The sequence below is a fragment of the Anolis carolinensis genome, chromosome 1, assembly GCF_035594765.1.
Source record: "Anolis carolinensis isolate JA03-04 chromosome 1, rAnoCar3.1.pri, whole genome shotgun sequence".
NCBI classification, from domain to species: domain Eukaryota; kingdom Metazoa; phylum Chordata; class Lepidosauria; order Squamata; family Dactyloidae; genus Anolis; species Anolis carolinensis.
Genome location: NC_085841.1, coordinates 39,535,577 through 39,560,313, shown reverse-complemented (window position 1 = coordinate 39,560,313; position 24,737 = coordinate 39,535,577). Strand labels below are relative to the sequence as shown.

Here is a 24,737-nt window from a genome sequence, read left to right as displayed (position 1 = left end):
ATGTGGAATAATTGCTAGTAGATCCTGATGTTCAACACATTTCAGAAGAATCCACAAAAGCTGTGTGATCATTTGCAGAGCCTGGAAAGATCTTTGGACTACAAATTTGCTGAATCCTCAATCCAGTGTGGCCACAGAATTTACAGGTATCATGCCATTTCACAAAGAAAAACAACTTGGCAAGTTCAGTATGTGTACACCAAAAAGTCAATCTCTAAATTTGACCTGAAATAATATATGGACTCTGGTTTGACAGGAAACTTTAATGTACTAGGTTGATCTAAGATGGCATATATATTAAACATCAATTTTCTTTACATTTAGCAATATTTTAACATTTAACTTTTTGTACAAGGCAATCCTTTATATATGTACTCCCATGAATATGTGTAATGTCTTACATTTTTGTTGAGACATTATCTCTACTCCGTTTAGATTAATGGGGTTCTTTGAGTTCTCTGGCATGTCCTCCTAATCAAATGGGTACAGGATTATAGCCTGAAAGTTGTGTTATAGATGCTTTGGGTGCATCTGGACTATAATCAATGCAGTTTGACACCACTTTAACTGTTATGGCTCAATGCAGTAGAATTGTGGAAACTAGTTTGGTGCGGCACCAGCATTATTTGTCAAAGAAGGCTAAAGACCTTACAACTCCCATGACTCCATCACATTGAACCATAGCAGTTAAGGTGGGGTCAAACAATATTAATTCTGCAGTGTAGATGCATACTCTATACATTAAGGTCAACAGATGATGGCATTTCGTGGTTCAGCAAATATATAAGCAAGCTGTTCATGCTGCTACATTTTGTGAATGGAATGTGACAAATTAATATTGATATGGCACATTTCATAACTATTGTTCAGAAATATCAAACATTAAATATAAAGTTTTTATACCTGTCTCTATTCTCACAGCTTTGCGATTCTAATTTAAAGTTTCCCATTGTTTTATATAGTTAAATAGTTTTCTTTTGTCCCAGTTGGAATAAATATTATTCAAATGTCTTGCTTCGAGTGGATATTTTTCTTACTCTTTTGCTATGTTGAAATTGGCTTTCAACACTGTATTGCCTAAGATAATTTACCCTGACGACAGTATTTCAGCGATAGCATAATACTCACTCAACTTGGAATAGTTTGCAGTAGAATAGTTTGAAACATTTTTTTCAATATCAGTCTTTACAGTTTTAAGGACAGCATATTTCATGTATTTATGTAGAAAATATCCATATCATTTTCTCAAGTCTTTGTTTTTGCAGAAAATACTGTTTTGATACATAAGCCAATAAGTTCAGTTGACTTTAACTGGAAAGATTCACAGGATATTTAAAGCAAATCCAAAAAAATGAGGACAAGAGTAGCACAAGGAGATAATGGAGCAATAATAACGATATGGGAATAATTGGGGAAATAACTTTGAAGTCTGAATATGTATATGTGTATGAATATGTATCCTTGTAATGTGATAGCCTGAAAAAATAGAACCTCCACCCATTCATTTTGTATATGTGCAGGTGGAGGGGATGGACATGAGTAGGAAATGAATCTGATTTCAATAACTAATCATTGTTGTCATTATTATTATTAATATTATTATTATTATTTTATTAATTGTTAGGCACTTTTCCTCAAGGTTCAAAGCAGCCAAAGATGCAGGGTGGCAGTTGTAGTGTGGTGACGACACAGCACTATTTGGCAGACAAGGCTAAATACCTTGTACAACTACAACATGTATAAATCCATAGCATTGAATCATGGCAATTGTGTCAATCTGCATTAATTTCACAGAGCAGATGCACCTTAAGAGAGATTTTAAAGAAGAAAGTTGTAAGAGCAAGCTAGGGTGTGTTGTAGGGTATTTTATAATTTTAGGTTCTTAAGTCATTTTAATTGACTTCTGTGTTTAATTCTATTTTAATATTTGTATGGTGTGGGTTTTAAACTGCATCATTTTTTAATGTCATGAGCTGCTTTGTGTCAATCAAGAAAAAAGTGAGATATAAATACAACAACAACAACAGAGCTAAATGTTCAGAACAGTGGACTAACAGTGGAAATTCATTTCCCTCTCTAAAATCCCTGTTTTAAAAACCCATTCTTCAAAATCAGAGATAGACCTCTACTCATTTCTGGTTCCTTGGGGCAGTATCAAGGGTTGGCATTCCTTGAAACCCTCAAAGTGCCTCCAGAGAAAAGAATTGGACCTTGGATCCATTGCACCATATTAATGCAACAGGTTATTCTTATCTACCATCACACAAACACTCTGGCTGTTGACAAGGATGTTTATCTTGTTATTGCATGCTAATATTCATGGAGCTTGGCAAGAGGCTCAGACAAATTAATAAAGCTAAATAATGTCTTCATACCTGGGCTAAATGTGTTAGACTCAAAACACTACTTCTTAGAGAACATGTCCCATTTAACACAGTGGAACTTGCTCTGGAGTAAATGCATGTCTAGTCGTATCAAATGAATATTTTCTCATTGTTATTTTTGCTGTGATATCTCAGTACGGAAACTGAAATTGAAGCATTTGCAAAAGGAATTCCAGACCCATTAATCAGTCCACAGTCCTACAGATGCACTTTTATGGATAAACCCCCCTTCTATGTAAACATGTAGAATATTCTCCAAAGAGTCTAGCTTCATACAGCACTCCACACTGGCTTTCTGGGATATATTTCGGTGATGCAAGATTTATATACCAGGAGAAAAAGTGTAAATTATCACCCACACATTGTATCTCACCAACACCTATCTTGTTCCCTTCCACTGAAACATGTTGTTATTAGAGTGTAAGCAATGCAGACATTTCCTAGTGCATGTTTGAGAATGCATTCCTTGATTGTTTTTCTCCACAGTGAAAAACATATCAGACTCTTATTACCCGCCAATATTTATTTAAGAAGAAGGGTGTGAGGCAGTCATTCTGGTCAAACACGTTTGCCTTCTACTTTCCCATAATGTTATATACAGAGACTATAGCAACAGCTCGTACTCCTTTTGGTCACAGTTAAGACCTGTTTAAATATGAACAACTTCCCACTAAGCAAGTACTTTCACATCAGAAGGGTATACATTCATCATATCTGATTTCTGACTATGCATTTTTAATTTTAGATGCAGCAGAAGCAATCCTTGGAGACAATCATGAATCATAGACTGAGACAGAGTTACACAGCTTTTCCACACAATAATTATTTTTGTAGGAGATTTTGCCATGTTTAAGGTTTTACTATCATCACTAACCTTCATTATACAAGAGAAAAGACAAGTTTGATGAAATACAGATATTCAAGAGAACTAGTACTCCTATAAATACCTGACATAGGATAAATTGTGATCTCAGGCACATCTTTAAAATGACATTTTCTGCATCTTCGAACCAAAATCCAATTTTTCATCTCACCTAAAATATCAACACTTTACATCTCACCTGTATATCAACACATGTACACAGCATTGATTCACTGGGTCTGCTCCAGTTGGGACAAAACATAGGATTTGAGCCTAAAAGTGTTTTCTCATGTATATAATAATAATAATAACAATAAAACTTTATTTATACCCCGCTCCATCTCCCAAAGGACTCGAGGCAGCTTACACTGATACAGGCCCAAAAATCAATAAAAACGGTAACACAATAAAATCACAGTATAAAAACACATCTTAAAAATATTTAAAATAAATTAAAACACAGTTAATAATCCCAATCAGTAGTCAAGCACCATAGGACATGGGCCATTTTAAGTTTAGCCAATATATCCCCTAATTTGATTTTAGTCTTTGTGGAATATCACATGAAGTCTCCTTTTACATTTACATTGAGGCAATCAAGTTGCTGTTTTGACTTCTGGGATGTATGCCTTCAAGTTGCCTGTCAACTTCATGAATGCGTTTTCATAGACAAGGAATCCTTAGATGTGGTTTTGCCAGTTTCTTCCTCTGAAAATAGCCTACAGCACCTAGGATTCATTGGTGGTCTGCCATTCAAGTGCTGGATTATCCCTCTAAATCTAATGGAGAGGCATGTAAGGTAGGTACGTCTTGCTCAAGTGAAAGGTAATAATCTTGCTATCTGCCACCTTCATAAATGATTTGACAATTCATATTCTGATGTAAGACTGAGCTGGTATACACATTTAGGATAATGTTGGGAGAGGAAGACTGGGAATAGGTATTTAGCTGCCTGTGGCAAAAACCACATCATTATTCCTTTCCCATTCCCTGTACAGAACTTGATTAGATTCCCTGTACAGAACCCAATTAGATTTTTTTTCAACACCGCTGATGGGGCAGTGTTTCCTATCATACCTGAAAACAGTGGGTTTTCACATGACAGAGCAAGTCATGTGGCTCACATAGCTCTATCTTACAACATTTTTGTTACTCCCTGTTAATGACATCTGCTACCTGACATGACTGCTTCACCTCACCAAGGCCATTTAAAGGCTGCATCTACACTATGGAATTAATGCAGTCTGACACCAATGCTATGGCATTCTGGGATCATGAGACATCAGCATTCTTAGGCAAAGAAGGCTAAAGTTACCTTGCAAAACTTTGGCCCTCACATCTACATTGCCATTAAATGCAGTTTAACTGCATTGAATAGCATTATATGACAGTGTAGACTCATATAATGAGGTTCAATGCATTATGAAACTGCATTATATGGCAGGGTGGACTGCCATATGATTCCATAGCACTGAACCATGGCAGTTAAAATGGTGTCAAACTGCAATAAGAGCTCAGCCTTCCTGTGGTGAATTAAGATTATAGGTGCACATTTAGCCTTCCTACGGTGATACAACATAACAGTAGACTACATAGCCTTCAAATTAACATTAAGAATGAAAAGCACTTCTTCTAGAGGTTCACAAAAGGACAAGGGAAAGGCAAAGAAGTGTTGCTATTCATGAATTAATTCAGAAAGGAAACCCATAAGAAACTCGACATGCTTACATGACTCTGAGTGTGTAATTAGAACCTGTGGTAGAAATGGCTGTCTACAAGAGGTGTTCTGTGCTTTTTGATCTGGCCTGCCCTACCATTTGGCAATGTAGGACAATGGCTTTAGAAGTTGAGGGACACCTCTGTCCTGTGTCCTTCTTGCCAGTACAGTACAGAATACTTTACTGCATTGTTGGCCATGCTGTTTGTGTGTGTATTCCAAGCCATGATTCTGAATTACTGAAAAGTCCAGTGCCTCTGCCCCACAAGATGGAGTATTGCCCTGTCTAGAGATCTATAGACTGCACAGCAGATGTGTGATCATCCCATAGGCAAGGGTGTTCTTCTATTAAAGTAGAAATGCAGGAGGCCAATAGCATAAGCAATCAAGTACCCTTTTCTGCATGAACAGCACTACCATGTCTGTCCTCTTATTATTATCACTCAGTATTTTGAATAAATTAGAAGGGAGAACAAGGCTTGATATGGAGAAGTACACAGTTTGGTGCGTGCTGCACACAAAGTCATTATCCTTCAAAACAGTTTTATCGACTCAGTACTCTCCTATTACCATGTTTGTAAATATTCACAGTGAATGGTATTTTATCTCCGGCAGAAAAACAGAATGACAAATTAGGGAGTATATGTTTGTCTAGATAGATAAGATAGGTAACAAGCCAGAACAAGTCCAGAACTGACATAGTTATGAAACAAACCTGTGGGATACCACATCATTACAATTGCAGAATTTTTTGTTGTGATGCGTAACATCCACATGTCCTGTAATATTGCACTCATTGTTTGAGATAAACTAGGTTAAGACAACTGGAGTTGAATCACATTAAGTAGGGAGACCTGTGACAAAAAAACAGAATGTGACAATATGGTGCTAAATGCATCATATACATTTTTTAAAAAAAATAAAAGAAAATAGTTAATAGCTACAGTTGGTTCTCTGCAATGCAAATAATTAATTTGTAAGATTGAGCTAAGCACAAAGAAAGTACATAGTACACCCCAAATCCAATTGCTAGGACAAATCAGAATGATCCCATCAAATCAATTGGGTTTATCTAGACATTGACCTACCTTTCAGTAATTAATTCAGTGGCTGTACTATAGCTGAGACTAGAAGTACCCACCCTATAACATAAGAGCTTTTGAAGTAAACAAAATAATACAGACTGCCATTTCATGAGGAGTTTCTCCTTAAGGCTACTTAAATTAATGTATGACCTGTGCAAACTGGTTATGTTTGTGCATGTCTCCAAGTTGCCTGTTGAGTTATGGCACCTCCATAAATTTCATAGGGTTTACTTAGCCAAGAAACACTTTGTGGTGGTTTTGCAGGTTCTTTGCTTTGAAATATATGTAATCTGTATTCAAATAAACTTTCCTTAGATTCCAAGATTAGATGGGATGGATCTGATACCCTTTGAGTACTTACTTAAGCATTTGCATGCTGATCATAAGGATACAAAATTCTAAATTTTATATTGTTAAGTTATCTTGAGGAGAATGCAATCTTGACCAGGAGCTAAGACATGCATCGTTAACTAATATTTGCATATATAAAATAAAGTAGACTTCTGCTACTTGTTATTTTTTTGACAAGGTGCCTTTCGAAAGGGTGAGCAAAAGGAAGTACGGACTAAAATATAGTATAATTGAGATACAAAATGTCTTTAAAATACTTCGTTTATGTATACATACAGTTCTTCTGAATTCATTTATAATCCTTACTTGAAAAAAGGCTACAAATCCCAGTGGCCATGTTTGCTGGAAGATTCTAGGAATTGCCATCCAAAAAGCAATGATTCAGAGCTTTTTTGTCTCTCATCCCTCAGAAGGAACTCTTTGGACCAGTGTAATCCTGGGCATGTTTACAGTAAAGTAAATGCTACCGATAACAATGAAACTTTCACACTGGGAAGAAAAGTATGTGTAGGATAGTTACTTCAGTGTTTTGTTTTGTTTTGTTTTTAGTGGATTTTATTAGTATACCATTCTGCATGCCAATATTTGAGTGTAAATATAGAGTCAGCCCTCCCCATTGTAGTTTAAATTTCGTGGATTTCAATACTCACACATTTAATTAATTTCTTTCTAGGCCTTCCAGGGGAGATGGGTGGTGATGGTGAGGGAAGCGAAGGGATCTACAGTAATTGCTGCAATAACATGTTTCATGCGTATGTCTGTTTGATGTTTTTTTTATAGTTTTAATGGTTTAATCTACAGTTATATGTTTTTGATTTAAATATGTGATATATTTTTATACATATGTGAGGCATTGAATTTTGCCATTTATTATGTTGTAAACCATGTTGAGGGGTGAGAAAAGCAGTATAGAAATGCAGATAATAATAATAATAATAATAATAATAATAATTATTATTATTATTATTATTATTATTATTATTATTATTCTATTATCAACTTCTGGCAGAGTTGTGCTGGAGGAGAGATTCCTTCAGAGAAGATCTCTCAGATAAAAAGAAACGTGTGGAGGTGTTATCAGTTTTTCCATCTTTATGATGATCCTGTGCCCCTAAATTAGAACAGACATTACAAGGACATATATAAGAGCATGCTGAACTATTAGCATGAAGAAATTATGCTTAGAAAAGGCATGTGCCTGCAACCAATTCCTACAACATAGACTCTCCCACATTCCTTGCCAAAGAAGGCTAGATTGTTTTGGTCCATTTTACCCCCTGGAAAGAGCATAGCTTCTTCCAAATACTTAAAACACTTCATGATCCATTATCATTAGACGGTGCCAAGTCATGGAAATGACCAGGGAAAGCCAACAATTCTCTTCTAGAAGTTCCCACAGTTTGCTGTTTAGAAGCTGCTGTTCCAATTCATTAGCTGTATAACAGCTCTTGTAAAACATTTCTAATTACTTTGCAAACGTTACACAATCTTTAATATTCTCTCACCCTCCAAACCAGCAATTACAGATGCTTTCTTCCCACCATTCCAGCTAGCTCACTTAAGAACGTGGAACTCTGCTCAGTTTGATTTGCAACCACCAAATCATAGAACACAACAGACTTCTTGACAAGGATCGAGAACCCAGAACTCTGATCCAGCTTCTTCTATATGTTTCCTGCTTCTCTATGAGTCTGCAAAAAGCCACTGTTATTGCTTTACAAAATCAATCTCATTTTGACAGAAGGAGCATGTTGTTTAGTTGTTATAGGAGATGTCTCCAGCCTTCCAATCTGTATATGATATGTACTTCACAACTGAGTGAAGACACAGACATTGAACAAAATAACAACACAAGGTAATAATCCACTACAGGCAAAAGTGTATTAAAGACTGCAGTCACATAACATAAATGTATCTCATCTGTTTCTGTGCATGTGCAGACTGGAGAAACCTTTATTTCTGTTATTACATTTCTGCTTTGTCTTTCCTTCAGTGTGCTTCTTCACTGAGTACATGGTTTCCCTGCTCTCCATTTCATCCTCACAGCATCCCTAACCATTACATCCCACCAGTTGGCCATTGGGCACCAGCTGATAAATGTCCTGCAGCTCTACCACAACTTCATTATGTTCTTTCTTTCCCTGAACTGTTTTCCCACCTTTACTTTTAAAAAAGGACTCCTTAGGTATTTCTTTCTGACTTTATCTTTCTTCTCCTGTCTTCTTCAATTTTTCATCTTGTATAATTTAGTTGGTCAGTCTTTTTGGCAAGGGAACAGTGCAAGAGTGGCTTAAATAAATAATGATAATAATTCTTCCAAGAGCACATCCAGACTGATTGAAAAAACTGATCCAGGAGGGAGGGGTGCAGAATACACTGGGAAATTTATAATTTTATCATTTTATTTATAAAGCAAATATACTTTCTGCCATGTAGAGCCATGTAAGTCTTCTAGTCCTCTTTCATATGTAAGTTCTTGGTGACCCTCAAAATAATCTGTACTCTCTCCCCTATACCACCAGCTACACTGTGCCTTACACACTTAATAATCCACCTTGGGAGCAACATCTTTATTCTTTCTCCCCATGCTTCCTTCTCAGTTTGTGGGGAGAAGGTTTGGAGAATGTGTCAGTCTCTTTGGTACCTCTCACCATCTCTCATACCATTCAAATTGATTCGTTGTTTGCCTGCTTTTCTTTTTCCAAAGAATGCTATTGTTGTGTCAGTGAATCCCTTACTGCCTCCTCCTAGGCATCAACACAACAGTTGTTTTGTTTGACAGTGAACAAGAAAGTTACTCCCTACTCAACTTGCTGTCCATGAGTCATCCCACTGCCCTGATCTTGTTCCTATTTTTTCTGAGTTTATTTTGGGTTAAATTTCACTGGGTTGCTGCTATAAAACATCTCTAATCATGCCGGAAGCTGATAGAAAATATTCTAGGTCAAATAAAATGAGTATGGATTCCAAACTTAAATTGGAAAGAACTGAAACAAAACCTTGGTCATTCTTTTTAAACAGTCTGAATGCACCCTGAGCCTCCCTTTCTTACCCAAATCTAGTATATGGGGACCTGTACTATTGAAGAAAGCTGAATTCTGTTCATATTGCCTAGGTAAAATTATTGTCCACCCTCCGCACTTGCAGTTTTATTAAAATGTCTTGGTTTTCCAGTATAATTCTATAAACTTCTCCCAGAGGTGTCTAGATCAGGCATGATCAAACTTCAGCTCTCCAGGTGTTTTGGACTTCAACTCCCAGAAATCCCAGCCAATTTACTGGCTGTTAGGAATTATGGAAGTTGAAGTCCAAAACACCTGGCGGTCTGAAGTTTGCCCATGCCTGATCTAAAGAGAACACGTTTCTAGAAATCTCTAAATCCTCCAGTGCAGTTCTTTGGTCTGCTTCTGGCAGATGTTGGCCATGGAATGGTTTTTCTCAAGTAAAACACAGTGTTTGTACAATTTGGAGTTTTTTGCTCTTATATGTGTCCTCTGCCCCCTAACTACAGCAAATGTGGAGGGCTCATTGTATGCTTTTGGACTATATAATTTCCAGATCCGCAAATCCCCTAAAATGGGGCTATGGATATAGATATCTTTTATTTCCAGGGTCACAGAAAGGACCAGTTTCTAAAGGTACCTCTTCAAACAGACCTTTCACATGTTCAGAAGGCAGGTAGCACTGTTTTGCACACAGTAGATTCATTGAGCAATACTGGTACTCCTCCTTCCTAAAGATATCCAATGCCACTCGGTATCGCACTATGTGCAAAACAGAGACAGCCTTGGAGCCTAGATCTGAATTGCACCTGTTCAAGGTGAATGAGATCATAGCCATCAATAACCAAAAAGAAAAATAAGGAAGTTCTGGGTCCAAAGTACAACAAAGCAAAGCACTCTGTTGAAGTTCACAGGAGTTTCCTTATCTCATTCTGAAGCACTAGAGACTCCTACCTTGAGTAAATCAATTAAGTGGATGAACACAGGCAAGAGGACACCAAAACAAAGGCGAGATAGAGAGAAAGAGAGAGGTGGGCAAAAAACAGAAGTCTGTTGGAATCCTTTGTGCAATCAGATAGGATTTTTACTTTTTCATATCTTCCTTTTATGGTGATAAAATTCAGAAAGTAAGAAAGAAAGCAACTGATTTGGACTGCAACTCCTGAATCCACCCTATAACATAAGTGATGACTTCCTGGGTAAGGATTCTGTCCAGTTTCCTTTTTTCTAGCAGTTTCTATATGCAGTATTTTTGGACATCTGAAAAGCAGAGAGTACAATTTATAAGTGTAACAAGCAAATAACATTCCATCCCACTACTTGTTTTTATCATGTTCAATTTTGAGCTTCGGAGAGTACCTTAATTAGATTAGAAAGTGGTGTGGTATCCACACTCTCGCAAGAACAATAGGATAGAGTAAAACCAGAAGAAACGCATTTGCTGAGATTATGGGAGTAATAACAATGGTACCAACTCCCCAAATCCCACTCATAATAGATACTCAGAATGAACACAGTCAGTATGGTGCAGTGGTTTGATTCTATCTTCAGAGGAAGGTCATGGCAAACTCATTCTGAACAAATCTACAAAGAACAATCCATGATAGCTCCCTCCTAGAGTCACCATGAATTGGAAACAACAATTTACACAGCATCCACTGAACTGTCTGGGTGGATCTGGGCTTTCTTAATAGAAGTTGAATATCTCTTATCTGAAATGCAGAAATGTTTTGGATTTTGTTTTTTTCTGGGTTTTGGAATATTTGCACCTATATAATGAGATATCTTGGAAATGAAACTCAGGTCTAAATACAATGTTCATTTGTGTTTCATATACCTTATACACCTAGCCTGAAGGTAAATTAATATGCAATATTTTTATAAGTTTTGTGCTTGAAACAAAACGTGTGTAAGCTAAACCATCAAAAATCAATAGAGTTACTATTACTGTCACCTGTGTGAACAGGTTTGGATTTTGGAACATTTTGGATTTCTGGATAAGGAATGCTCAACCTGTACATGATATATTTTATATCAGGTCCTGAGCTTATGAGAAACTATATGTGTGGTGTTTCTTCTTCTTCATTCACGCAGTTGTTTCTGACTCTTTGTGACCTCATGGACCAGTCCACGCCAGAGCTTCCTGTCGGCCGTTGCTGCCCCCAGTTCCTTCAAGGTCAAGCCAGTTACTTCAAGGATAACATCCATCCGTCTCGCCCTTGGTCGGCCTGTCATCCTTTTTCCTTCCATTTTCTTCCAGCAATTTTAACTCCAGCCTTGGATTCGTCAAGCCCCGCACGTCACATGATGTGTTCTGTGTACAAGTTGAATAGGGAGGGTGAAAGTATGCAGCCCTGCTGTACTCCTTTCCCAATCTTGAATCAGTCTGTTGTTCCATGATTTGTTTTTACTGTGGCTACTTGGTCTTTATACAGATTTCTCAGGAGACAGACAAAGTGACTTGGTATCCCCATACCACCAAGAACATGCCACAGTTTATTATGATCCACACAGTCAAAGGCTTTAGAATAGTCAATAAAGCAGAAATAGATGTTTTTCTGAAACTCCCTGGCTTCCTCCATTATCCAGCAGATATTGGCAATTTGGTCTCTTGCTCCTCTGCCTTTTCTGAACCCAGCTTGGACATCTGGCAACTCTCGCTCCATGTATTGCTGGAGTCTGCCTTGCAGGATCTTGAGCATTACCTTACTGACATGGGAAATAAGTGCCACTGTACGGAAGTTTGAGCATTCTTTGGCGTTTCCCTTTTTTTGGGTGTGGGGATATACAGTAGAGTCTCACTTATCCAAGCCTCGCTTATGCAAGTTTCTGGATTATCCAAGCCATTTTTGTAGTCAATGTTTTCAATATATCATGATATTTTGGTGCTAAATTCATAAATACAGTAATTACAACATAACATTACTTGTGCCGTCCGCCAGACAATAAAAAAACTATAAAGCTGAAACGTGCCGTCCTTTATCCGGGCGAACTGCAAATCCCTATAAGCTGTCCTAAAAATATTGAACGACTGAGTCTGGAAAACTTCAAAAAAAAGGATGTTTATTCATACAAGGTTGTAAACCTGGCACAGATCTTAAAGTTACAGAAAATGAAACAAATTTCTATAGGTTTTAGTTACAGAATTATCCCTGGTTCCAGAAGGCAAAGGTGATTATAAAACCACTATACCCTAATCACGCTGTCTATATTAGAAGGAGAAACTCTTTCCTTCCCTATCTTTACAGCAAAGATTAGTTCTAGAAGCGACGGAATAACCCTGCTCCTCTAACTAGATTTCCTATTCCAGATCAGTATAATTCAATACTTATCTAATTTGGATAGGCTTAGATTGGCCTGATTTTGAGGATGATTTGTCCCAGTTAGCTTTGCACAGCTGCAGCACGTTGGAAGACTATAGCCAAAATGAGGCTCCAAAATGGAGACTAGACCCTGGTAAAAAAGGGCGGTCCTAAGATGTTGTACTCTTTGACCAATCATTGCAAAGAAAACTGCAGCCAGCTCTTGCAGATTCCAAGCCACTTTTCCTAGGCTTTTGCAGCCAGAGGCTGAAACAAAATGCAAAGGAGGGAAAACAAACAAACGACCAATAGGTAAGGCAAACCATCGTCCTGGGGGACGGAACACTCCCCGCTTAAATTCCCAGGATGTGGGAATTTACCACTCAAAAACATACAAACACCTTTGTATACACAACAATAAAACAGTATAAAACTTACACACTTTGGACAAGCAACACGAGATTGCTGGTTGGTCTGTCTAGGACAGACATTTTGTCCTTACTATGAGTCTTTACCTGAACTTTTCTAACCTTACCGTCAGGGCAAGGAAAGGTCTTTAGTATAATGCCCATAGGCCGGGCATAGCGGGGCAAGTCTTTGTCCTTTAGCAACACAAGGTTTCCCACCTTGACATTGTCCTTTGGGGTTTGCTAGTCTTCTGGTTTGAAGCTGGCTTAAGTATTCGGCCTTCCACCTCTTCCAGAAGTGGTTGGCTAAGGTCTGCACATGCAAAATTGGTGCCACAGTCCGACCAAATTGACTTAATTGGCCCTCTGAGGGCTATAAACTTTTTCAAGGCATTTATGAATGATGAAGTGTCCATTCCCTCTACATCCTCAATATAGACGGTTCGTTTTGACAAACAAGTAAACAAAACCGCCCATCTTTTATTATTTACAACACCACCCCTGGTTTTTCTGGTAACAATTTCCCAAGGACCAAACACATTGATTCCCACATGGGAAAAGGGTGGGTCTGTCAAAATCCTATCCTGAGGTAGTTCTGCCATTAGCTGACTCTGACTGTTACGTCTGAGTCGCCGACATTTGACACACTTAAAAATAACACTGCTGACCAAACTTTTAGCATTTACCACCCACAGGCCTTCATTTCTAAGGGTCGCCTCAGTCAGAGTTCTACCTTGATGATGGATCCTTTCATGGTGATGCCGAACGAGCAGCAATGCAGTGTGACTATTAGGGGGTATGATGATGGGGTTTTTTATACACACTTTGAGTTTAGCCTTAGCTAACCTCCCTCCCACTCTTAAAATGCCCTCTTTATCCAGAAATGGGTTCAGCTCACGCAAGAAACTCCGGCTGGGGGTGTTAAGCCCTTGTTCTAACCTGGCTATTTCTAGACTAAACTCATGCCTCTGAACTGACCTGAGTATTACTCCCTTAGCCTTCAACATGTCCTGAACTTGCAAAGGCTGACTATCTTTGCAGACTAAGTGATGTATGAGCCTAGCAACTGCTCTCTGAAGACTGCGCCACTCTGAAAAATGCTCAAAGCGGTGTAGTTCCAGGTAAGATCTTTGGCCTGTCTTGATTGCAGTGGTGGTCTTGCAGGCTGTTATTTCTGGAACAGACTCTGGTAATTCTATGCTTTCCGAAGGTGAAAAGACCAACGGGAAGTAGACATCCGCTAAACATCGGGGACCCATCAACCAACTGGATCTTAAAACTCGTTGAGCTGATGCTCCTCTAGAAGCGATGTCGGCTGGGTTGTCATTTGTGGCAACATGATGCCACTGGCTAGGTGTGGAGCTAGATAGAATGTTGTTAATTCTATTTGCTACGTACACTTTGAATCTTTTGGTTGTGTTGTTGATGTAACCAAGCACAACTGTACTGTCCGTGTGGAAATGGACATCTTGAAACAAGTCTCCTATCTCTTGCTGGATGATGCGCCAGAGCTGGACAGCAAGAACTGCTGCACACAATTCCAGCCGGGGTATTGAAGTTCCCATAGGAGCTATTTTGGCTTTTGCCATGATGAACCCAACGTGGCAGTCATTCTTGTCCCTTTGCCGCATGTATCCCACAGCTGCTATGGCTCGTTCCGATGCATCACAGAAGATGTGAAGTTCTGTGGTGGGTTCTATCATCGCCTTGCAGGGAACAAATTGTCTGGGAACTGTGATGGTTTCCAGTCCTTCAGCTTGAGAAGTCCAATTTGCCCAAGCTGCTTTCACCGATGGGGTCAGCTCTTGATCCCATCCTATCTTCTTCAGTGACCAGAGTCTTTTTTCTGTCACATGCCTGTTGTTTGGCAAAGTGGGTTTTTCTGCTTTAAAAGGCAGAGGGGCTATCCAATTTCCCTCTGGACTCCGGGAAACTTGAGAGTTCATGATCTCTAAAAACCCCTGTTCATCTTTGGAAAGCGCTGTAGTTTCATCCCTTTCGGAGACTTCAAAGATGGAAGAATACTCTGGTGTTATCCCCTGACAATAGACCGAGATATGACTCAAACAGCTATGCATTAGTGTGGGGCGACTGCCTTGAAGCACGTGCGCTTGACGAGTGCCCACCGACGATGGAGGGTGCATCCTATTTATGCACACTGGGCCTGTAACTGTCCAGCCTAGTGGTAGCAGCTGAGCAATGGGCGCCCCTGGAGGTCCCTTAACTTGGTCGTTCACATAGAACAAGTTCGGACAGTCCGCACCAAGCAGAAGGGCAATGTCCACATCTGGACGGAAAGCAGGTAAGGCGTTCTTCAGCCTTCGCAAGTGAGGATGGGCTTCCACGACTTCTCTGGTGACAATCTGCCTTTTGTTCCGGGGAATAGAGGAACACTCAATGAGGTCTGGTAACTCGAACAGTCTCTTCTGGTCACAAGAGGAGACAACAAAGCCGGATGCTATGCGACCCTGCAACTTCTTCTTCCCTACACAGGTGGACATGGTGTAGTCGACCGTCTGGGTTTTTATGTCAAACAGTTGGAAAAACTCTAGAGTCGCCAGGGAGGCGTCGCTTTGTGAATCCAAAGCCACATAAAGTCTCTTTTTAAGCCAAGGTCTTCTGGCTGGATATACATCTGCTAGGCAGATGGGATGGCAGACTCTAAGCTGGTGCACGTCAGAGCATAGTTTAGTGCAGGCGACCGATGGAGCATCCTCCTGCATCCGTGACGCGGCCTGCATGTTGGTGGCTTCAGTAGATGACCCTTTTTTGGAAAACGTGTCCCCTTTGGCGTGGGAGACAGCGTCAGAGTTGTGCATCGCGGTGCAATGCTTAGGGCTGTTACACCTTGCGCATTTGACGTCCTCTTTGCAATTGGATGCAAAGTGAAGAGTTGCTCCACAGCACCTAAAACATATGCCCAGCTTCTGAACAATCTGTTGTCTTTCTTTATAAGGCTTCTTGCCAAATTCCCGGCAGTTGGCCAAACTGTGAGGCTTTTGGTGAATGGGGCAGAGCACCTCCTTCACCTCTGACTTGGATTCGTTGGCCCTGTGCTGAGTTTCAACAGCCTTAACACTAACCGGTCTTTTGGCCTCTCTGGATGGTTTTTTCTCCACTTTAGGTGCCTTCTCTGGCTGGCTCCCTTGGTATAAGGTGGGGAGGCCCGTCTGTGGATCATTCCTTTCTCTGGCCGCCCTGGTGATGAACTGGACTAAATGAGAAAATGGAGGGTATGCCTGGGAGTGGGCCTCCTTGTAGTTGAAGACCTCCTGTCCCCAGCGTTCTTGCAAAGTGAAGGGCAGCTTGGTCAAGATCTGCCTCTGGGACAGGTGCTGATCGAGGCACCTCAAACCGGGCAGTTCTGGATTCTCCTTGGCCGACTCTAATTCCGTAAGGAGATCGCTGAGGTCCCACAAGAGTTTGAAGTCTTTGAGTTTTAAAGCTGGGAACCTTTGGAGCTTGTCCATAAGAGATGCTTCAATCTCTGTGCTGGCCCCATACCTCTGCTGCAACCTGGCCCAGGCCTTTTCCAGGGCTTTGTCGGGATCGGCTACGTGGGCTGCGTAGATCTTCTTAACTTGTGAGGATGAGGCTGGGCCCAACCATGCAGCCAGAAGAGTCAGTTCTTCCTCAGGCAATAACTTTAAGTCTCTGATTGCTCTCTGGAAGGTGGCCTTCCAGAGAAGAAATTCCTCAGGCTTGTCCGAAAACTTTTCGACACCCTTGTCCTTAAGATCTCTTCTGGGGCTTCTGATGATGGAGACAAGCTGGGACTCTGGCGTTGAAGGGAACAATTGAGGAGTTTGCTGTTGTGGAGTGGACTCCCACCGTGCACCTTGCGTCAACCTTTGGCCTCTTGGAGGGATGACATCGACCACTGACGAATCGATGGCTCCCTGTGCAGCTGTCTGTAGGGGCCAACTAGCACTCGGCCTTGAGGCCCTGATTGACTGACCTAGGGTTTTAGCAGGAGGCACAGGTAGCTCAAGCAAGGGTGAGCTCCCCGCTATGACGCTCTGCTCTGCAGGAAACTCAAAAGTGACTTTGGGGCCCTGCTCTGGGTAAGGAGAGAAGTCTTCCTGTTCCTCATCCGAAAACTGGCTGTTCATGCTGCCAAGGTGCGCAAACACTTTGGCAGAAGGATCCTGTATTGGTAACTGGCTTACATTTTCTTCTGTGAGTGGCTCAATTAGGGCTTTGGCCAAAGTCTCAGCCCTTACCCTTTTGGCTGCGGCATCCATCTTTATTCTAAGCATCTCTATACGAGCCTGTTCTATTTGCATTTCGCTTTGTCTATGGGCCTGTTCTATTTGCATTTCGCTTCGTCTATGGGCCTGTTCTATTTGCAGTCGTTGCTCTTCTTCTTTAAAGGGAAGGGTGAGATCAGCTGCCTTAGCATCAGCCTCCGCCCCCGCCACTTTACTCTGCAGCTCCAGACGTGCAGCCTCCTTAATGTGCAAGGCAGCTAGGGAAGAGATGGCACTCCCAGCAGCAGAAGACTTGCTAGAGTGGCTGTGTTTAGACGATGCACGCTCCCTTAGTTTAGATACCTGACTAGAGCGGTTGGACTTAAGACTAAGTGCCACAGCAGGTGATTTTAAAAGATTGGTCTCATGGCTGCATAAGGAAGCTAGGATAGCCCTCACCCTATTTTCTTTCTCATTAGTGTCAGCTAAAACACTCACTATTTCTAACTCTGAATCCTTGGCGTTAATGCGCTCGAGGACCTGGACTATCTTAGACACCAAACCCCTCCAAAGACCGAAGGTCTCTTCAAGGTCTGTCTGTAATATGGATGGCACCCTTGTAATACCCAAGCTCTCTATTCTGCCCATTAATGTTACAATGCGCTCCCATGCCGAACCTAACCTCACATGGAGAAGCTCCTTTTCATCTATTAGATGGGCTAGCATCTTGGCTGAAGGGTGCTTTATCCTTTGGGGCCTTTCATTCCTAATTTCAGCCTCAGAAGGAGATATACCATTTGTATCATCTTGAAATTGCATAGACATTATATATTCTTAATAGCAAGTAAATTTACAACAAAGGCAAATGCAATATACCTGCAAGTAAATTTACAATAAAAGCAAATGCAATATATAATACAATGCACAGCACTTAACCATAGCAATATATATCACTAAGTAACTATACTTTACAAAGATTGTGACCTTTGGCGCCAGACTTTGGTGGGCAAGCTGCAAAATGCCAACTGACAGCAACTTGCCACTTGATACCTCCCTTGCCCGAGTGACGTAAACTGCCAAAATGGCGACTTCGCCAAATTTTCAAGCACCTTGTGCTCTGCGGCTCGAGGCCTGCCGCCGAAGGAGCACCGAGGCTGGCTTTGGAAAGGAGGAGAGAAGAGACGCCTCCTCCCCGCTGTGAAGGGAGGTCACCACCGCAGGACGATGAGACAGGTCACCGCCGCAGGTCGATGAAACAGGTCACCACCGCAGGTCGATGAAACGGGTCACCACCGCAGGACGATGAGGCAGGTCACCACTGCTGGACGATGAGGCAGGTCACCACCGCCAGGCGACTGTCCCGGCCGAGATCCTAGCCACTGTGAAGACTCAGCCAGAACTTTCTTTCGGAGTTGCCAGGCTTATCTGGGTCCCGGCCTGGTGCTTCTGGACTCACCACCTCCGTGTGGGCCCAAGAACTACTGCTGGAGCTCCGCGGCTCGATGCCTGCCGCCGAAGGAGCTCAGGGTAGATTGCTGGGTTTTGCACAGCTGTGCAATTGCAGAAGCAGCCGCGGGGCTACTCGCACACACGCGAGCTGAAGAGCAGGATACTGCAGAGGCTGAAGGAATGGAGCCCCACTCTCTCACTTGCCTATCGGCCTGGCAGCAAGCTTCACTGCAACAGACCAACAAAAGCAAAGTCTCTATGGCCGTGCAGGCTAGCTCAAGCGGAAAAACCGCTGACCGCCCTCAAAACTGTGCCGTCCGCCAGACAATAAAAAAACTATAAAGCTGAAACGTGCCGTCCTTTATCCGGGCGAACTGCAAATCCCTATAAGCTGTCCTAAAAATATTGAACGACTGAGTCTGGAAAACTTCAAAAAAAAGGATGTTTATTCATACAAGGTTGTAAACCTGGCACAGATCTTAAAGTTACAGAAAATGAAACACATTTCTATAGGTTTTAGTTACAGAATTATCCCTGGTTCCAGAAGGCAAAGGTGATTATAAAACCACTATACCCTAATCACGCTGTCTATATTAGAAGGAGAAACTCTTTCCTTCCCTATCTTTACAGCAAAGATTAGTTCTAGAAGCGACGGAATAACCCTGCTCCTCTAACTAGATTTCCTATTCCAGATCAGTATAATTCAATACTTATCTAATTTGGATAGGCTTAGATTGGCCTGATTTTGAGGATGATTTGTCCCAGTTAGCTTTGCACAGCTGCAGCACGTTGGAAGACTATAGCCAAAATGAGGCTCCAAAATGGAGACTAGACCCTGGTAAAAAAGGGCGGTCCTAAGATGTTGTACTCTTTGACCAATCATTGCAAAGAAAACTGCAGCCAGCTCTTGCAGACTCCAAGCCACTTTTCCTAGGCTTTTGCAGCCAGAGGCTGAAACAAAATGCAAAGGAGGGAAAACAAACAAACGACCAATAGGTAAGGCAAACCATCGTCCTGGGGGACGGAACATTACTGCATATTGAACTGCTTTTTCTGTCAAATTTGTTGTAAAACATGATGTTTTGGTGCTTAATTTGTAAAATCATAACCTAATTTGATGTTTAATAGGCTTTTCCTTAATCCCTCATTATCCAAGATATTCGCTTATCCAAGCTTCTGCTGGCCCGTTTAGCTTGGATAAGTGAGACTTTACTGTAAACTGATTTTTTCCAGTCTGATGGCCATTCTTGTGTTTTCCATATTTGCTGGCATATGGCATGCATCGCCTTGACAGCGTCATCTTCCAAAATTTTAAACAACTCAGCTGGGATCCCGTCGTCTCCTGCTGCGTGTGTGGTGTACTTTTGTTTATTTATTTGCAATTCCTTGTTTAGCTAAATGTAACCATCATTTAAGTAACTGCAAATTAAAACTGTAATAATCATAAAAAGTAATTAATGGACAAGAGCATAAACAAAGTTCACAATTTATTAAGAACCTAAAATGAAACTCAGCTTTGTATTAGAAAATTATTAAAATTGCCTTACTTATATCACATGATTACCAGCTAAAAAAGTTAATCATAATAATGGTAAAATGTGCAATGAACTCCTGAATAAAGCAAAGAAACCATGGAGTCAATTCAGACCACATCTCAAGAAAAAAACAAACAAAAGAAAACACCATTTATTGGTTATAACCAAGCTTGCACAAGATTGAGAGGCAGAACTGAAACCGTGCAATGTCAAAGGAAGGACGTGAGTCACATTATTTGCTTCCCCAAATTTAGTGCAATATAAACTTCCTGGAAAGAAAAAAGCCATCAGTCCAGCAGCTGGCACACTGGAGATGAGCTCTGCAAATCCAACCTAAAGTCTTATTCTTTGTTACTACTTTCCTTTCCCTTCAATTCTTTACCCTGAGAGCATCAAGGGTCTAAGAAAAGTTCACTCTTGTAATTGTTCCTTGTAATCTTGTCCTGCCACTAGATTTTTAGTGAAGCAAATGGTTCAAGCTGTCACCAGTCTTGAAACAGCAGCAAATATTTTGTTTTTGTATGTCTTTGAATAATTTCTAATTTGTGGTAACACTAAAACAAGTCTCTCACAGAGTTTTCTTGGTAAGATCTGTTTTGCCTTTGTCTTCTTCTGAGAGTGAGAAAGATGACTTACCAAAGGTCACCCAGTGGGTTTCCATGGCCAATCCAAATCCTAGTCTGTGTACTTGTAATCCAGCGGTCAAACTGTTAAATCATGCCGGCTTTCTGCAAATATCTACTTATTCCATTTATTAATTGTTATTATTGTTGCTATTATTGGGACAGGTAAGGGTATCCCTGTAACCAGGGCCGGCCCCACTATTGAGGCCCCTGACGCCGCCGCCTCGGGCGCAGGCCCGGGGGGGCGCCGTCAGGCTGGGCGGGAGGCGGGGCACCGCCCTGACGGTGCCCCGCCTCCCGCCCAGTGCGCCCTGGCCCGTCTGGCCTTTCCTAGCTGGCCAGACTGCAGCGGAGGTCCCTGCAGGCCGCAATCGCGGCCTGCAGGGACCTCCGCTGCAGTCTGGCCTGCTACAAAAGGCCAGACGGGCGAGCGGGAGTAGTGTGGGAGGCGGGGCCAGCTCTGACGCCGCTCCCCCCCCCCCGCCCAGCGTGCCTTGGCCCTGCCTCCCACACAGCGTGGGAGGCGGGGCCAAGGCACGCTGGGCGGGGGGGGAGCGGCCTCAGAGCTGGCCCCGCCTCCCACGCTACCCCCGCTCGCCCGTCTGGCCTTTTGTAGCAGGCCAGACTTCAGCGGAGGTTCCTCCAGGCCGCGATTGCGGCCTGGAGGAACCTCCGCTGAAGTCTGGCCTGCTACAAAAGGCCAGACGGGCGAGCGGGGGTAGCGTGGGAGGCGGGGCCAACTCTGCCCCCCCCCCGCCCAGCGTGCCCTGGCCCCGCCTCCCACGTTGCGTGGGAGGCAGGGCCAAGGCACGCTGGGCGGGGGGGGGAGCGGCGTCAGAGCTCCGCTGAAGTCTGGCCTGCTAGAAATGGCCAGACGGGCGAGCGGGGGTAGCGTGGGAGGCGGGGCCAACTCTGCCCCCCCCCGCCCAGCGTGCCCTGGCCCCGCCTCCCACACTGCGTGGGAGGCGGGGCCAGGGCACGCTGGGCGGGGGCGGGGCCAACTCTGGCCCCGCCCCCTCACTATTCGCCCTGGCCCCGCCTCCCACGCAGCGTGGGAGGCGGGGCCAGGGCACGCTGGGCGGGGCCATGGCGCCGGTGGCGGGGGCGCTTTTCAGCACCCCCGCTTCACATCAAAAAATATCTCCGGCCGGCCCTGCCTGTAACCATCTGCTCCATACAGTCATGCCAGCCACATGACCTTGGAGGTGTCTACGGACAACGCCAGCTCTTCGGCTTAGAAATGGAGATGAGCACCAACCCCCAGAGTCAGACATGACTGGACTTAATGTCAGGGGAAACCTTTACCTTTTTTAACACACATTTTCATGCCTCAGATGTTAGACCTGTTTTTGCATATATGACCTGCTGATTCCAAAAATAGCACCAGTTTTTTCCTATCAGCTCAAGTTTTTGTGATACAGAACATATGCCATATACTATGCTTTGTCTGCTCTTCTATAGAAAATCATAACTGTAGCTAAGAAACTGAAGCTGATGTGGTCTGCCCAATGCACTGTTCTGAATCAATGTCCCAAATAACCCCAGGAACAGCCCAAAAAACCAAGACTCTAATAATTATTTTTTGGGGTTGTGAATTGAGGTCTTTTAGCTCTAACAAAGGTAAAGCTCTTTCATTTGGACTACAATTGGCAGGTTTCACTTTGACAGGACCTAAATGATTTTCTTTCAGGTGTACGTCCTCTGTATACAAAAGGGGCTATTAGCTTCACAGAGGGCAGGGGCAGCCTAGATCTCAGGAGAAGTTACATACTTTTCTGTTATTAATGGAGCTGAAATTCAGAACACCTGAAGGATCAAAGGTCAGGAACCACTGCTCTAGACTAGTTTAACTTTTGTAAAATTGTATTCATAATCTTTTGGAAAACACCTTTTGGAGATCATAACTTTTAGAAAAGCATGACCTTTCAGAGAAGACTAAAAAACTCTTTTGAGTAGAATCTTCTTTTATGGTATACAACTGTATATATGCAAGGCAATGGTTTCAGTTGTTAGACTGAATAACCTGCTATCTCTGATCTGTTAGGAAAACTGAGATTTGCCAGTGCATAAAAAGTGCTTTTCAGTACCCAAAAATAAACTCTCCCATGAAACAACTTGTTTTATATAATGCACTCTAGAGACAAAAACGAAGTAGACTTTGATAAAAATAACGTATTTGGTTTACTCACAACCATCATGTGTTCAGCATACACAGGTAAAAAACTTATCTGTTCTGTTTCAGATAATTCTGTTTGAGATCATTCTTTGTGCCATTCAGCTAGGGCATGTCTCTTATAACAGCTACCAAGTGTGTGATCTGAGGTCTGAAGTAGTTTATAGTCAGCTATCTGCAGTCTGTCTGCAATATGTAGTGATCATGTGGTCTGCAGCCCCTTTTATAACTTCTCAGGAACCATAGAGTAAAGGAAGCTGCATACCAGAACATGCATACAAACAGTAAGCAACAGGATCATAGATAAACATTACTAGAGAAGGCTTGAAGAAGGTTGTCATTTCCAACATTAACAAGCAACAAAAATAATATTTGAGACAAAATGTAGGCGTGTGACTCTAACACTGTCACTTTCGTCTCCTTACGATTTTAGCATCTTTGCTTGGTGCAGAAGGCACCAAAGTTCAGAAAGCTTACTTGATGTATTTTCTGAATTTTGTTGGCCAATAAAGGTATTGCTTTCTAGTTTTGAAATTATTGAATTCTAGATGTAGTTGTTGTGAGTTTCTTTCCCCCAAAAGAGTCACTTTGTGAAATCAGCTTTAAAGAAAGTATACAGAAAGACTGTGAAACTTTTCACATGCCTTGTCCAGAAGAATCCTTTTTCCTAGCACAAACTCACACTTATACACATTCGCATACCTGTCTTCTTCGATGTCATGGTATAGTAATTGACATTCATTCACAACTGTTTACAACATTGTAATCTTTGTACTAATGAGCAAAATGACTGTGACTGAAATAACCACTGTCACTGAATATTGAAAAGCCTTTACCTTTTTGAGTATACTATTTATGCAAAGTAGTGTTGCTAACATTTAATAATGTCTGGAGAAAAATATGAAAATCTGTTTGTCTAACTAAAATTGTTTCTCTCTGAAGCTTTCTCATTCTGTCCCAGTTCCATACAACTTTCCTGTAAGCTTATGGACATATATTGATATTTTTATCTTTTCCCTCCAAATGTACTGATTTTACTAAGGCATGCATTTTCACTCATGTTCTTCATTGACTAAATGTGTGTGTTTGATAAAGATATAAATGTATATATCTCTATGTGTGTGTGTGTGTATAGTAAAGGTTTTCCCCTGACATGAAGTCTAGTTGTGTCCGACTCTGGGGGTTGGTGCTCATCTCCATTTCTAAGCCGAAGAGTCGGTGTTGTCTGTAGACACGTCCAAGGTCATGTGGCCAGCATGACTGCATGGAGTACCATTACCTTCCCTCCAAAGTGGTACCTATTGATCTACTCACATTTGCATGTTTTCGGACTGCTAGGTTGACAGAAGCTGGGGCTAACAGCAGGAGCTCACCCCCCCCCCCCCCCGCTACTTGGATTCGAACTGCTGACCTTTCAGTCAACAAGTTCAGCAGCTTAGTGGTTTAACCCACCACGCCACCAGGGGCTCCATGTATATATATTTAAAGACTATATATAGTTTTATGCTTTTTTTTTACAGAAATGTATTGCAAGCCTTAGAAATGCACAGATTTTCAAACCCAAATGAATTTTATCCCATAGCCAATCTCAGGAACTGTGAAATAGATATTGCCATGAGCAAATGCTCACCAAACTACTTGTCAGGACCCAGGCTGC

The 24,737-nt window shown here is 41.8% G+C and overlaps 1 protein-coding gene across 1 annotated transcript in view; it reads right to left on the bottom strand.

Moving 5' to 3' along the window:
* Positions 1-10,429: 10,429 nt before the first annotated feature.
* Positions 10,430-24,737, bottom strand: part of psen2 (presenilin 2) — a 54,540-nt gene continuing 40,232 nt past the window's right edge. The window contains exon 12 of the mRNA XM_062972997.1: positions 10,430-10,661. The gene's annotated coding sequence lies outside the window, so the exon portion shown is untranslated. The remainder of the gene's footprint in view (positions 10,662-24,737) is intronic.